The sequence below is a fragment of the Lynx canadensis genome, chromosome X (genome assembly GCF_007474595.2).
Source record: "Lynx canadensis isolate LIC74 chromosome X, mLynCan4.pri.v2, whole genome shotgun sequence".
Lineage (NCBI taxonomy): Eukaryota > Metazoa > Chordata > Mammalia > Carnivora > Felidae > Lynx > Lynx canadensis.
The window spans coordinates 16,940,019-16,957,128 of NC_044321.2; the positions used below are offsets into that span (position 1 = coordinate 16,940,019).

The 17,110-nt window shown below is 36.4% G+C and overlaps 1 pseudogene; it reads right to left on the bottom strand.

The window, feature by feature from the left end:
* Window positions 1-14,524: 14,524 nt before the first annotated feature.
* Window positions 14,525-16,410, bottom strand: LOC115507750 (annotated as a pseudogene).
* Window positions 16,411-17,110: the final 700 nt, after the last annotated feature.

The following is a 17,110-nucleotide window of genomic DNA, read 5'->3' on the forward strand; positions in this document are numbered from 1 at the left end:
GCCTTTGTCTGTGCCAAGGACTTTTTTATACAGCTTTCTATAATAAGATGTTTAGAGGATGTCAACAAAGTACAATCCTAACTATAGAAAAAAAGGTACATTTAATTTTTGTTTGCAAAAAAAGAAGAGTAATAATGTTGATATTTAGAATGTATTCAGCCAATAGTTTCAGATGAAACTGATTCCCCATCCTCCCCCAGAAAAGGTATAAAGAGATAACCCAGTGTCTTTCCAGTTCTCTATAAAACAAAGCTAAGTTAAAGGATTTCCAAATGTGAAGGGATGACAATTTTCAAAGTTTCCTTTGCTCTGAAATTTACTGCTTAATATTTCTCACTGGCAGGCACAGTCGGTGGTAGTGCCACATATACTTTTCCAGATAACACAGCAAACCTGAATTAGAACCAGTGTGTTAGCTTTAGCGCTATGTATGCAAATAAACTTTTACCTGTATTTTCTATATTTGAAAACTTACACAATGATAGCTAGACATGAAGATTGGTATATAAGTCCACAATAAGTCTGAGGCATTTTAAGGCTATTCTGAACCATTCTAAATTATTAATTCTGGCTTAAAAGAAGTAATAAAAATTATCCAGTAACCACATGAAATTAATTTTTCTACCTTTCTTACTAATAAAAGAAAAGCTCTCTGGGATCTAGTATTTTTCTAGTACCTTCCAAAATGTCCATTGTTTATTCTGCTTGTCTCGAATTGAAGGTAAAAGTTTGCATTACCAACAGTCCTTCTTCACAGTTAATAGGCACCTCAATTTATCTTAAATAGCATACAATAGTATTTCATACTGGAGCTGTGCCCATCTTTGTATAATATTCCAGCTCTTCATAGCTTTGGGATAACTAAGTCATTTACTGATATCTGGGGCTTAGAAAGTCAAATGTCCATTTCTGGTAATTTAACTTGTTGATAAACATAATACAGTAAAAGGTCAATTATCTGACATACTCAGAGACCATTATGGTGTGGTGCCAGTATGGGTTCCTGCAGAAAGAGATGACACACTCAAACAAGATGATTAAGGAGAATTTACGAGTTGACCATTTACAAAGGTGTGGGTAGAGTTTAGGAAAACTAATACTGCAATGCCTCCAGGGCTAGCAACATTAGAAACTCTAAGGCCTGAAGAAACAAGGGAAGGGAGCCATTACTAGAAGCTGGGGAGAGTAAGCTATATAGATTCAGCTGTGGCCTTCAGTTAAAGGGAAGCAGTAAACTCCTGGTGAACAGAGAGGGAGCCACAGGATAAACACCCACTCCTATTCTTAACCACCTTCCTATTTCATGCAAGTGCCTACCATTGGCTAAATGGGAAGCAAAAGGGCAAGGGAGCCTAGTGAGGTAGTCTGCAGAGGTCAGCCTTCTCAGGCAAAGAGTGATATAAAGTAATGGGATAAAAAGGGGCACATGTAAGACATTCAGCCTGGAAGCCCTGCCTCATTGTTGGATGTTTTTGGACTCTGCTCTAATGATAAAGTCACGATCTTTTTATGTCACATTGTGAAAGGCAAGATTAATATTGCATGTACTGTACCATGAATATAATAATTTAAGTAAACTACATAATAAGTAGTATATTGTAAATGCAATAGTCTGTAGTTATGATGTACTAATAAACTGTTATCTGAAAATTCAGCATCCCAGAGGTATACTGGTTCAATAGCTTGAAACTAATTACCAATAACGTATGAGAGATGCATGAACTGAAATAATATGTTGTAGGAGATTGATGTGAAGTTCTAAGTCTATACTAACATACTTTGAAAAACTTAAATATATTTGTAATGTAATCTTTAATTTCTTTTTATTTTTCCCAAAGTTTCACTGTATAATGCATTGTTCATATCAACACAACTGGTTTAGTCCTGAATACAAAAATTCATAATATAACAAAAATGTTCCCTTAACTCTAGATGATGTCATTACCTGAATAATCAAATAAATACTCCACTGGAGAGTTTTATTTTTCTATAGAAATGATTACAAACACTATCTAGATGCAGTATTTCTGTTTCGTTAATGACTTCTGGATTCAACATACTCAACTAAGTCACAATGTTTGGGTTAATTTACTTTTTTTTTTTTTACTTTTTTTTAGTGTTTATTTATTTTTTAAGAGAGAGAGACAGGGTGTGAGCAGGAGAGGTGTAGAAAGAGAGGGAGACACAGAATCTCAAGCAGGTTCCAGGCTCCAAGCTGTCAGCACAGAGCCTGATGCAAGGCTTGAACCCAGAAGCTGTGATGTGAGATCATGACCTGAGCTGAAGTTGGCCAACTGAGCCACCCAGGCGCCCCTGAGTTAATTTACTTTTAAACTTTTGTCTTTCTCTTCTATTTCTTGAGACATTTCTAGGTGAATAATATTTTGAACAACTCATTCACCATTTGGCTCTTCTACTACTGTAAGGCCTTCATTAGTATCAGTTGATTCCCATTTCCTCTTGTAGAACTGAATGAGGGGTTTCCATCTATAAAAGCCCAGCCATCCCTTGAAATAATGTTTATTATAATAAATCCTTCAGTGTCCTCTGAAGAGTGCTAACTCTTCAAGTACTCCTCAAACAGAGCATTTGTCTGCTAATGTGGTTTTACCCAGGGAGTCTTTAATGGCTGGCCAGGGAACCAGCCCTCTTGACTGATTCACTCTGCCAATCCACCACTGAAATTTCTCACAGCATTCTGTTTGTGTACTGAGGCAAAGTCCAGATGCTAGGTAGCCAGGATTTTGTAGTCCTTCACAGAGTATTTCTCAGCCTTTTTTTGATTACCAACCCTCACCTATGGAGACTTTTTAGATATATTTTCCAAATAACCTCCACACACCATGAAATTTTAATACCGCAGATTCACTGTATATCTGTTTATGTACTGTGTGGCCCTTTGGAGGGCCACAAATCATTATAAATCTCCAAGATTTTTTGGCCTGACCAAGAACCAATATGTATCTCCTTGAAAGTGATAATCACCTCTGTTGAGAAGGCATGCCTGACTTAGAGGACTTGGAGGACTTGAAGGACTACTTGGAGACCTCTAAATTACAAGATATTGGTTTACTGGAGTTCTACTTTATCTGGAAGTGAAGGATAATGGTGGAAAGGGGATGAAAATAAAAGACTATCATGACTTCGATGTAAGGTACTAATCAATTAATCAACAAGAGATTTACTGAGTTCTGACTGTGCTGTATAACTATGCAGATATAAAAGATACAGGGTACAGGGCTTTTTTTCTAAAGGTCCCATTCTTTAAATATCTACTCCATATGCACAGTCCATCTTCTGATGTGCCTCATATAGTTGCCATGATTTTCAAACGTAATTGAATTACTACTTCATTCTCTGGAGGGCACTTCTGAAAAATACTTCTCTATATACAGATATGCTTACAAAGATGTGAAAAATCTCAAAAATGCAATGAAAACTCAGCCTTAGTCATTTTGCTAGAGTCAGGGGAAGGAATGCATGATCAGCTTTCTAAACAGGAGCCTCTAGGTTTGGTGCCAACCCAGGAAAAAGTAATTGCTACGCTAGTAATACAATTCCCTTCATTTCCAATTTAGTAGTATAAATATTCCTATTAATGCTTGCTCTGTCACCATAGTAACAATGAAGTCTTCCTGGACCTGAATTTAAAATGAGTAACTAATAGCACTTGGGTACAGAGATATGTCCTAGAAAAGTGATTCCCAGACACAGGTCAGTTGACCTCCCACATCTGAATCACCTGCAGAGCTTGTCAAAATTACAGATCCAAAGGTTATAGCCAGATTTAGTGGAGAAGAATTTCCAGAAGTGAGGCCCAAGGATCAGCAAAGTATTTTTCAAAAGCACTTCAGTTGATTCTAATTCACAGCCAGGTTTGGAAGGCACTGCGGATAGTCAAAAGCATTTGCTACAGAAACAAATAAAAAAGGCTAAATAGTGCTCTGATTCAGATTTTGCTGGTCACCAAATTTGTGTTCTTGGGCTAAGCACTTAGAATTCCCTCAACTTTACCCTCTTCTCTGTATGTTTTCCAGTTCCCCCTTATTCTTAGCTTCCTCTCATTCATAAGTTCTTTCAAATTCAAGTTGCCTCAGGGCCTGTCTTAGGCACCTTCTCTTTATATATCTTTCAGCTTCTGCTGTCATTAATAATTTCCTTGCTCTTCCCTTTTGTTTCTTACTCTGAGTACCTGAAGGAAATTAAATTGATTCAATCCACCATCATCATCCCTGATGGACAATGTTCTCATAGGCCACTGGACCACTAGACAGCCTGTAGTTTGGCTGCTTGACAGTTGGACACTCTCCCCAGTCCAGTCAGCTGTGGCCTGAGTTATTGGGATCACATGGTACAGAACAAGGTCATCTCAGTATCTGTAACCACTTAGGGCAGGTTTCCTCAATAAACATTACATTTATGGTCATAGTTGCCAATCAGAGGCACTGACTACAATGGTTCCTTTCTTCTTTAAAATTCTATAATTTTATTAATAAATAATATCCCAGCCAAGCATGTGGATGATGACAGGTGTATACATCCTAATTCAGTGTTATATTCTAAATAAGTCGTCTATTTCTTAAATGCCTTTGAGGAACCATGAGGCACCCATGTTGGTTTTTGATTAGGGGCTGTCCTTGCTGTGTGGCAGTCTTTTTTACTTATTCCTTATTAAATAAAAGGTTATTAAGGTATCATTCATGAATATTTAAAATAATTACAATTACCTCTTTTTCTTTTGCCTCTGAAGAGGGGAATTCCTACACCATCCAAACCTAACTCTTACACATCTGTCATGGATTTCACTTCTTCCTATCAGCTTCAGGACCTGAACTCATGAATTATCCTTAACTGTCTTTATATTCAACTTTTCTTTTCCCCTACTTCCTTCCTCTCAGTTTATTCCCATGTACACTTCACTCCCATTTTCAAAAGAAATCTTTCTTTAGACCAAAATCTCAATATGGGTGATGAGCCCCTATTTTCTTCTTCCCTGGATTCTGAAAATGAGTGGTTTGCTCTCATGATGCCCCTTCTGAATTTTACAGTCACTCTTTAACCTACTTCTGCCCCAACCATCCATCTGAAATGATTTTGTCCAAAGTGACCACTGCCTGCCTACTTTCTGAGCCCTCTCATGATATTTTTTGTCCTTTCCTTATTTGAAATTTGACACTGCTGATCACTCTTTCCTTCTGAAAACTATCTCTTACCTTGGCTTCCATGACATTATTCTTTTGTGGCTCTCAACTCTTGATATTTTCTTTTATTTTCTTAATGTTTATTTATTTTTGAGAGAGACAGAGACAGAGTGCAGGGGGAGGGGCAGAGAAAGAGGGAGACACAGAATCTGAGGCAGGCTCCAGGCTCTGAGCTGTCAGCACAGAGCCCAACACAGGGCTCGAACTCACAAACCATGAGATCATGACCTGAGCCAAAGTTGGACACTTAACTGATCCATGCAGGCACCCCTTAACTCTCCATTTCTAATGGATCATCTTTATAGACCATTCACATATGAGACACTACCCTTTGACTACCATCTCTATTCATCTCATAGTCTGAACACTGCAAACAGATATTTCAAATTGTTTCCTCTAATATTTTTTCACTTATATCTATGCCTTGACAAGAATTTAAAGATTCCTTTTGGGACAATGTAGTTAGGGGCAGTGATTGCTTTTCTTGCTTCCTCTTTCCTCTTAAGCACTTATTCTCAGGTCAAATGCATTAATCAGATCTAGCACAAACTTGAAGACAGTTCTTTGGATCCATTCTGAGTATAGTAGATAGTGTGTTTTGCCATCTAGGTCCCTCTTCAGGACTGAAGGGCTCATTCCCCCAGCTTCCGGTAATACAGCCAAGAAACTGTCCTCAGCTATCAGCCCTCTCCAGAAATTACCCTCAGCTGAAAAGAGCTGCTTCACATAAGGGCATGGGTATTTTCCAGGGGCAACCTGCATCCAATAAGCATAATGGGGAAGTATAAAGGTATAGCCCCTATGATGCAGTAGTCTCTGTAGAGTTGGTTGAAGCCTCTTTGGGGACTGTATTTTTTTTATTTTTATTTTTTACATTTATTTATTTTTGAGAGACAGAGTGAGACAGAGTACGAGTGGGGGAAGGGCAGAGAGAGAAGGAGACACAGAATGTGAAGCAGGCTCTACGCTCTGAGCAAACGTTCAGCACAGAGCTCGACGCAGGGCTCCAACCCATGAATCTTAAGATCATAACCTGAACTGATGTCGGACACTCAACCTTCAGGGACTGTATTACCACCCAACTTCTCCCTCTGCTTTGGTATGCTTCCTTCCCTGACCCTCCAGGTATTGATATATACAGCACCCTCCCCCAGTAAATCTCCTGCATGCTAACCTCTCTCTCTGAGTCTGCCACACAGGGAGGCCAGCCTGAAACTCCGAGTCACCTAGGTATGCAACCTGATTGTTCACTATGTCAGCTGATCACCACTACATGAATGCATGCACTTTGTATTTCAATATCCTCTATGCTTCCAGGCCTCATAGAAGCCCACCTCTCACTTGGTCCCCCACAATTAAAGCTGTGGATAATAAAATTCAGTGCAGGGGGGATAATGCATGCAGAACATTTTGAAGTCATAAAAGAAACTTGAAAATATTCTTATAACTTAATCAGGAAAACAAACATATATCAATGCCCACCATTGAAAAACACAGTCTCTGACAATATAAAACTTTTAAAAATTACATAAATGATATATATTCATTGTAGAATATTTTAAAATACATATAAGTAATAATTACTGTTTAACATTAAACAGGACTTATAAGCATCGTCAACTTCAGGCTGTTGCATACCTATACGAAAATTCTATTTTCTAATCCCAATGTTATAATGCATTAGTGTTCTTGCTGCTTCCAGATACAAAAAGGAGTCTGAGAGATAGTTTGAATGCTTAAATTTTGAGAATTTTGGACAGTTTGATGGTTAATGGAAGATCAACAAGACAAAATATATAAAGCCAGAACAGTCTTATAAAACTCACTGTGTGGTTATCCCAGTTACAGAATACTGTAGTTGACTATTCCTTTTTAAAACTTTACTTAATACAGATCTTTATTTCACTTTACCTTTCTTACCTTTGATATGTTTACTTTCCTAATGCATTTTTTTAAATATGAAATTTATTGTCAAATTGGTTTCCATACAACACCCAGTGCTCATCCCAACAGGTGCCGTCCTCAGTACCCATCACCCACCCCTCCCTCCCTCCCACTCCCCATCAGCCCTCAGTTTGTTCTCAGTTTTTAAGTCTCTTATGGTTTGACTCCCTCCCTCTCTAACTTTTTTTTTCTCCTTCCCCTCCCCCATGGTCTTCTGTTAAGTTTCTCAGGATCCACACAAGAGTGAAAACATATGGTATCTGTCTTTCTCTGTATGACTTATTTCACTTAGCATAACACTCCCCAGTTCCATCCACGTTGTGACAAAAGGCCAGATTTCATTCTTTCTCATTGCCAAGTAGTATTCCATTGTGTATATAAACCACAATTTCTTTATCCATTCATCAGTTGATGGACATTTAGTCCTAATGCACTTATAAGAATATTTTCAGAGTTGTTTTTATGCCTTTTCAAAATGGTCCACATATATTGCCTCCATGTGATCCTCTGCAGTGCTGTCAGTCATTTGTAACACCAAATAGAACAATTAAATTACAACTTTGTATTGTCATTTAAAATACCCATTTGCACAGCAGTGCCTGAGAAAATAAATATGGTAAATCAGTATCATGGCAAATCACACATAAGGCCATTAAAATGGCATCTAAGAATATGTATTATAAGGGGAAATGTGCATAATATATTAAAGAAAATGATACAAAACTGTATGTATATACAGTGTGATGACTTTCATTTTAATTGCATACATATGTAGGAAAATTGCAAGAGGGCAGTGAGATTATATGCTTCTTTACAATATTCTGTATTTTGCAAGTTTTCTATAGTGAACATATATTCTAGTTTTAACTCAAAAATAAAAGTTTATACATTGTACAGCCAAGGTCAGAAGAAAATAGAAGAAACCCTCAATTGTGTACACTATCCATGGTGAGCCTTGTACACATCCTAAATTTATCTAATTTTCATTAAACTTATGGTGCATACAACCATTTAACCAATCCTGAAGAATAAAGTATCTTCCATTTCATACCTTTTTAGAGATACATTTCAATTGACACAGTTATACCACTTGGAAAGATCTCACTGAAACACAAGAGAAAATACAAAACAAAGAGATATAAAATATTCTGCTTATAAAATTATGAATGTGGAAATGTATTACCAGTCCAAACTACTAAGACTTGGAAATTTACACTTCATTCTGCACTTGTTATATTTGTCGTAAATATGAGAGAGTGGAATGTCATTCTTTTTGAGATGGCTTAACCTGTTAAATTCATATCCCCATTTCAAATGACTTATTTGGTGAGAGCAACAGTATCACATGCCAAGGTGAACAGAAAACAAGGAGTATATATAAAAATGGAGAAGATGGAAGCATTTTATAATTTATCAATATATGAAGGCTTAATATTAGTTTTTATTTAAAAATAAGTACTAGAGGGATGAATGCATGCTGGGAATATGTGGTTGACTGAGGCAACAAAGAGTTAGATGGATACCTGGGCTATAATAATGAATCAACGATTTTGGTTGTGAGTCAAAGTGTGTCACATCTAACATCATGTGTGAGTAGAAAAACAACTTTTGTGGGCACCTGGGTGACTCAGTCATTGAGCGTGATTTCAGCTCAGGTCATGATCTCACGGTTCATGACTTTGAGTACGACACTGAGTGAACTCGAGCCCCGCTTTGGGTGAGCCCAAGCCCCGCATCAGGTGACCATGAGCCATGCTTGGGGTAAACTCAAGCCCTGCTTTGGGTGAGCATGAGCCCTGCTTTGAGGGAGCTCGAGCCCCAGTTTGGGTGAACTGAGCCCCACTTGAGGTAAAAGCACAAGCCCCGGTTCAGGTAAGCCCCGCTTCTCTCTCTCTCTCTCTCTCTCTCTCTCTCTCTCTCTCTCTCTCTGTCTCTCTGCCCTTCCTGGGATTACCTCTCTCTCTCTCTCTCTGTCTCTCACTCACTCTTGTGCCTTCTCTCTCTCTCTCTTTCTCTCTCTCTCTCAAAAGAAAAAAAAGAAAAGAAAAGAAAAACAACTCTAGTGTTTCACTCTTGTCTTGCATTGAACTCATTTAATATGTCTACCAAGTACTATGAAGGCATATTTATGTATTTTCCACCAAATAAATGCAAATAATTATAAATTCCAAAGGCTTGTGGGGGGTATTTTTTCAGTCAATAAATGAATGCATTTACTATAATTCATAGAGAAAGCACCTCTTGGTTTTCCTTGTACTTATCTGACAAGTGTTCAAATTCCTTTACAAGTGCATTCCTTCTCTTCCCTCCCCTTTAAGTTTTGCTGCTCCCACAAATCCACACTCGATCCTATTCTCCCTTCACTATGGATAATCTTTCTGGGAGGTCCCACCTTCAGCTATGGTCACCAATAACAATGACTAATGATTAATGTCTATGTCACCAGCTCAAATACCTCTCCTGTGTTTCAAACCCACAAATCCAACAGCCTGTAGACATCCCATCCAAATGTACCAGAAGAACTTCAAACTCACAGTCTAACTGATCTCATCACTTTCACAATCAAACATGCTATAACTTCAGCTTCAAGCCTTATGTTTCTTGCCCTGATTATAAAGACATCTAAACTACTCTCTCCACTTCCACTCTTGCCAACTTTCAAGTATTCAATTCAACATTTAGGAATTAGGAGGGAAGCAGTTCTTTGTTTTAAAATTCTTCATTGTCTCTCTATTATCTTCAAGATAGTTGTTCTAATTCTGCCTAGATATCCAGTCTTGTTTCTTACTTCAGTTTCTTACTGAACCACTTGCAGTTCCTTGGACACAGGTTTGTTGAACCCTTTAGGTTATAGGAAACATACTTAATTTAGTTATCTAAGGTAGTCAGAATTTATTGCAAAACTTTATAAGTTAAGTTAGGAGAAAAAAATCTCACACAAAACCAAGCATAGCAGCCACTCAGGACCCAAAGCATCAAGCCATTTGGCCAACACTTAAGCAGGATTTCTATAGAACTTGGAATGAAAATAATCTATATTTTCTTCTAGAAACTTTGTTTTACCTTTCAGATTCAGACCTACAATGAACGTGGAATTGATTTTTAGTTTTCGTCTGAAATAGGGGCAGAGTTTCTTGGATATACGGTTATTTGGATATATGGATATCTAGTTGATTCGGCACCATTTACTGACAAGATGGTCCTTTCACCAGTGTTCTGAATGGCCATCTATGTTTTATATTAAGTATTCATATACATGAGTCAATTCTAGATTCTCTATTCTGTTCAAATAGTCTATATTCTGGCACTAATACCAAGCTTAATTAAGGTAGCTTTAAAATAATGCTTGATATTTTATGAAGCAAGTCCTCAATTTATTATTCTACAAATTGTCTTGGATATTTCTGGCTTTTGAATATTCATGTAATATGTCAATTTCAACATAAAAAAATATTGCAGGGCACCTGGGTGGCCCAGTCGGTTAAGAGTCCAACTCTTGGTTTTGGCTCATGAGCTCACAGTTTCATGAGTTCGAGCCCCATGTTGGGCTCTGCACTGACAGGGCAGACCCTGCCTGGGGTTCTCTCTCTCTGCCCCACCTATTTGTGCTCTGTCTCTTTCAAAATAAATAATAAATTAACTTAAAAAATATTCCAAGATGTTCATTGGAATTAAATAGAATTTTATGTCAATTTATCAATTTTGAGATCAGTGACATTTTTGTGTTTTCTTCCAATCTATGAATGGTGTTATATTCAACTTGTTTATATATTTGTTAATTTATTTATTGAGAGAACTTTTCAATATTTTGAAGTTTTCTGTGAACTGGTCTTGAACTTCATTAGACTTATGCCTACCTATTTAATTCATCTTACATGACTATAAATTATATCATTTCCATTTTCATTTTAATTATTTATCAAATAATTAAATACAGTTCATTTTTATATGTGGACTTGTATTCAGAATCTCTACTAAATTTATCAGTTCTAATAATGTGTTCATTTAATTTTCAAATTTATTAATATAAAGTCACTTTTAATGTTTCTAGGGTTTTTGTTGATAACCTCTTTTTCACTCCTACCTATTGGGAATTTTTTTTTGCCTTCTATTTTTTTACAGAATTCTGCAAGAGAGAGTATCAATTTTATTAATCTTTTCACAGAAATAAATTTGGTCTTGTTAACAAGAGTTTTTAGCAAAGTCATGTTTGTTTTCTATTTTACTAATTTTTGTTCTGGCCAGCATTAATTATTTTCTTCTGTTTTCTTTGTGTTTACTTTTCTGTTATTTTTCTGATTGCTTGAAATGGATGTTAGATTACTGATTATAAGACTCTTTTCTTCTAAACATATGCCATTAAGGTAATAAACTTTATTTTAAGCCTGGCTTTAGCTGCATCTCACAAATACTGATATGCAATATTTTTATTATCATTCAGTGAAAATATTTCCTAATGTCCATTTTGAGTTCTTCTTTAACGTAGTGTATAAATTATTGAGAAATACATTGATAAATTTCTGAATGTATTAGTATTGTCCAATAATGTTTTTCATTAACTTCTATCTTAATTTTACAACAATAAGACAATATAATCTATGATTTCAATCCTTTAAAATTTACTGAGAGTAGCTTTATGAACTAGTATTGGCCAACACTGGCAAATATTCCATGAATGTGTCCCTGAAAATTTTTTATTTACTCTATAGTTTGGGGGTACACTGCTCAATATACAAAAATTAGGTCTAGTATATTAAGAATGTTATTTAAAACTTCTATGTCACTGCTGGCTTATTTAACAGCTTTAGTGGTGTCTAATTAACATACAAAAATTACATATATGTAAAATATACAAATAGATAAGTTTTTATATTCATATACATATGAAAAACCATTACCACAACAAAAATAATTAATACATCCATCTGTATTAGTTTCCTGTGGCTGCCATAATAAATTACCACAAACTCAGGGGCTTAAAAAAACATGACAGTTCTCTCAGAGTTCTGGAAGCCTTAAATCCAAAATCAAGACATCAGAAGGGCCACACCCCTTCCAAAGAGTTTAGGAAAGAAGGCTTCCATGCCTCTTGGAGTTTGTGATGTTTCCTGGTGTTTCTAGTCTTGTGGAAGCATAGTTACAATCTATGCCTCCATCTTTACGTGGCCTTCTACCTGTATGTATCCAATCACCCTCTCCTTGCACTTTTAAGGATACCAGTCATTGGATTTAGGGTCCACTCTAAATCTAGGATGACCTCTTCTCAGATTCTTAATTGCATCTATAAAAAACCTATTTCCAAATAAGATCACATTCATAAGTACTAAGGGTTAGGACTTCTATATATCTTTGTAAGGGACACAATTCAACCAACTACACCATCATACCCACCCAAAAGTTTCCCTATAGCTCTTTGTAATCCCTCCCTGTTGCCCCTCCCTGCCCTATCCCTAGCTATTAGTGATCTTTTTTCTATCATTACATACTATACTAAATTTCCTAGGATTTTACATAAATGGAATCATAAAATATACACCCTCTTTTGTTCTGTATTCTTTAGCTCAGCATAATTATTTTTATATTTATTCACAGTGCAAGATATATCAATAATCAATTCCTTTTCATTGTAAGTAGTATTCTGCTGCATGGATATACTACAGTTTATTCATTCATCTGTTGACAGACATTTGAGTTCTTCCTAGTTTGGGGAATTACAAATAAACATCTATAAACATTTATTCAAAAGCCTCTGGATGGACATATGCTTTCACTTCTCTTGAGTAAATACTGAGGGGTGGAATGACTGGAAGATACAGTAAGTACATGTTTAATTTTTTTTATAATTTTTTTTAATGTTCATTTATTTTTGAGACAGAGAGAGACAGAGCATGAACAGGGGAGGGTCAGAGAGAGAGGGAGACACAGAATCTGAAACAGGCTCCAGGCTCTGAGCTGTCAGCACAGAGCCCGACGTGGGGCTCGAACTCATGGACCGTGAGATCATGACCTGAGCCGAAGTCAGACGCTTAACTGACTGAGCCACCCAGGCGTCCCTAATTTTTTTTTAAAACAATGCCTATTTTCCAAATTGTGTTACCATTTTTTCAATCATACTAGCAACGTATTACAGTTCCAATTTAATTACATCCTAGTCAACACTTGGTATGGTCAGTCTTTTTACTCTTAGTTCTGAGAATGAATAGATATATAGCGATATCTCACTATAGTTTTAATTAGCATTTACCCAATCAATTCTGATGTTAACCATCTTCTCATGCACTGATTTGCCATTGGTATGCTTTCTTTGGTGAACGATCTCTTCAAATTTGTTCATTTTCTAATTGGGTTGTTTGCTTTTCATTTTAAGTTTTAAGAGTTCTTTATACATTTTACATATAAATCCTTTCTCAGATATATGGTTTGTTAACATTTTGTGTAAATTTTATCCCAGTCAAGGGGTTATCTTTTCATTTTCCTTACAGTGTCTTTCAAAAAAGAAATGCTTTTATTTTTTATTAAGTCCATTTTATCAATTTGCTGCTTTATGTGTCATGCATTTGGTATTATATACAGGAAATCTTTATCTAACATAAGATCACAAAGTTTTTCCTTTATGTGCTCTTTAAAAAAAAATGACTACAGGAGCCTAAGTGGCTCAGTTGGTTAAGCGTCCAACTCTTGATTTCAGCTCAGGCCACGATCTCATGATTCTTGATATCGAGCCACACACTGGGATCTGCCCTGACAGTGCAGAGCCTTTCTCCCCCTCTCTCTCTGCCCCCTCCCACTCGCACTCAAAATAAATAAACATTAAAAAATGACTTTTTAGAGCAGTTTTAGGTTCACAGCAAAATTGAGAAGAAAACACAGAAATTTCCCATACAGAATTTCTCCCCTTATCTGTAGTTTTACTTTCTGAGGTTTAAATTACACACAGTCAACCACAGTCCAGAAGCAGGTAATCCTCCTTCTGACATATCGTCAGATCAATAATAGCCTAAAGCTATGTCACAATGCCCAAGTCATTCACCTCACTTCATCTCATCATGTAGGCATTTTATCATCTCACATCATCACAAGAAGGAGAGTGACTACAGTAAAATAAGATATTTTGAGTTAAAGAGAAAGAGAGAGAGAGAGAGAGACCATGCTCATATAACTTTTATTACCGTACAGGCATACTTCAGAGATACTGAAGGATCGTTCCAGACCACCAAAATAAAGCGAGTATCATAATAAAGTGAGTCAAATGAATTTTTGGTTTCCCAGTGCATATAAAAGTTATGTTAACACTATAATCTACTACGTGTAAAACTGTGTTATATGTAAAAAACAATGCACATACCTTAACTAAAAAATAGTTTATTGCCAAAAAAATGTTAACCATCATCTGAGCTTTCAAGGAGTCACAATTTTTTTGCTGGTGGAGGCTTTTGCCCAGATGCTGATGGTTGCTGACTGATTGGAGTGATGGTTACTAAAGGTTAGTGTCGCTACAGCAATTTCTTAAGATAAAACTACAGTGAAGTTTCCCATATCAATTGACACTTCTTTTCACATACAATTTCACTGTAGCATGCAATGTTTGGTGGCATTTTGCCCACAGTAGAACTTCTTTCAAAATTAGAGTCAATCCTCTCAAACCTTGCCACTGCTTTACCAACTAAATTTATATAATATTCTAAATCCTTGGTTGTCAGTTCGACAATCTTCACAGTGTCTTTGCCAGGAGTAGATTATATCTCAAGAAACCACTTTCTCTGCTCATCCATAAGAAGCAACTAATCATCTATTAAAGTTTTATCATGAGATTGCAACAATTCAGTTATATCTTCAGGCTCCACTACTAATTTTAGTTCTCTTGCTGTTTCTACCACATCTGCAGTTACTCTTCCACTTAAGTCTTGAACCCCTTAAAGTCATCCATGAGGTTTGGAATCACTTTAAAACTCCTGTTCATGTTGATATTTTGACCTCTTCTCATGAATCACGAATGTACTTAATGACATCTAGAATGTGAATCCTTCCCAGAAGGTTTTTAACTTACTTTGCCCAGATCCATCAGAGGAATCACTATCTATGGCAGTTATAGGCTTAAGAAATATATTTCTTAAATAAGACTTGAAAGTAAAAATTCCTCCTTGATCCATGAGCTTCAGGATGGATGTTGTGTTAGCAGGCATGAAAACAACATTAATCTCATGGTACATCTCCATAAGAGTTTTTGGGTGACCAGGTGCATTGTCAATGAGCACTAATATTTGGAAAGAAATTTGTTTTTCTGAGCAGTAGGTCTCAACAGTGAGCTTAAAACATTCAATAAACTATGTTGTAAACAGATGTGCTGTCATCCAGGCTTTGTTGTTCCATTTATACAGCACAGTCAGAGAGGATTTACAATAATTCATAAGGGTCCTAGGATTTTCAGGATGGTAAATGGGCATTGACTTCAATTTAAAGTCACCAGATACATTAGCTCTTAACATGAGAGTCAGCCTGTCCTTTTGAAATTTTGAAGCCAGAAACTGAATTCTCTCTAGCTAAGAAAGTCCTAGATGACATCTTCCAATAGAAGGCTGTCTCATCTACACTGAAAATCTGTTGTTTAGTGTAGTCACTTTCATTGATTATCTAAGCCAGATGTTACGGGTAACTTACTGCAGCTTCTACATCAGCACTTGCTGCTCCATCTTGCACTTTAATATTACAGAGATGGCTTCTTTCCTTAAATCTCAGGAACCAACCTTTGCTAGCTTCAAACTTCATCACGTCTCTCAGCCTTCACAGAACTGAAGAGAGTTAGGGTCTTGCTCTGGATTAGGCTTTGGCTTAAGGGAATGTTGTGGCTGGTCTAACCTTCTTTCCAGACCACTAAAACTTTCTCTATATCAGCCATAAGAACTTTTTGCTTATCATTTGTGTATTCACTGGAGTAGGATTTTTAATTTCCTTTAAGAAGTTTTCCCTTTATTCAAAATTTGTCTAACAGTTTGGCACAAGAGGCTTAGCTTTTGGCCTGTCTTGGCTTTCAACATGCCCTCCTCACTAAGCTTAATCATTTCCAGCTTTTGATTTAAATGAAGGATGCGCAATCTCTCCTTTCACTTGAACACTTAGAGGCCACTGCAGGGTTATTAACTGGACTGATTTCAATATTGTTGGTCTCAGGGAATTGGGAAGCCCATGAAGAAGGAGACAGACAGGGGAGTGGCTGGTCAGGGGAGCAGTCAGAACACATACAACATTTATCAATTAAGTTCACCATCTTGCGTTTTTAAAAAAAAGCATTTAAGTTCACCATCTTGTATATGAGCACAGTTGGAGTAGCCCCCAAACAATTCAATAGTAAGTAACATCAAAGATTACTGATCACTGATCACCACAACAAATGTAACACTAATGAAAAGTTTGAAATATTGCAAGAATGACCAAAATGTTACATACAGACATGAAGTGAGCAAATGTTGTTTGAAAAATGGTGCTGATAGACTTGTTTGACACAGGGTTGCCACAAACCTTCAATGTGTAAAACGAAACAAAACAAAACAAAACAAAACAATATCTGTGAAGCACAATAAAACTAGGTATGCCTGCATAAGATAATACTATTGTATCAAGGATAAATGTCCCCAATTGAATAATTGTTGCTACGTAAAAGAATATCTTATTCCTGGGAGACACATGCTAAAGTATTCAGGGAGTTAAGAGATAGCACGTCTATAATTTCCTTGCAAATGATTCAGCAAGTATAACAGTTAAAATACAGATCAATTTATTCTTGCAATCTTTCTGTAGCTTTGAAATTTTTCAACATAAAAAATTAAAAATGATAAAGTAAATAAAGGGGCTAATATAGAGAAACTCTTGCACTTGTACATCAGGAGATATGTATATGTTCACAGCAGCAAATGTGCTCTCATACTACCAAAAACTTAATCCAAATGTCCTTCAATAGCAAAATGAAT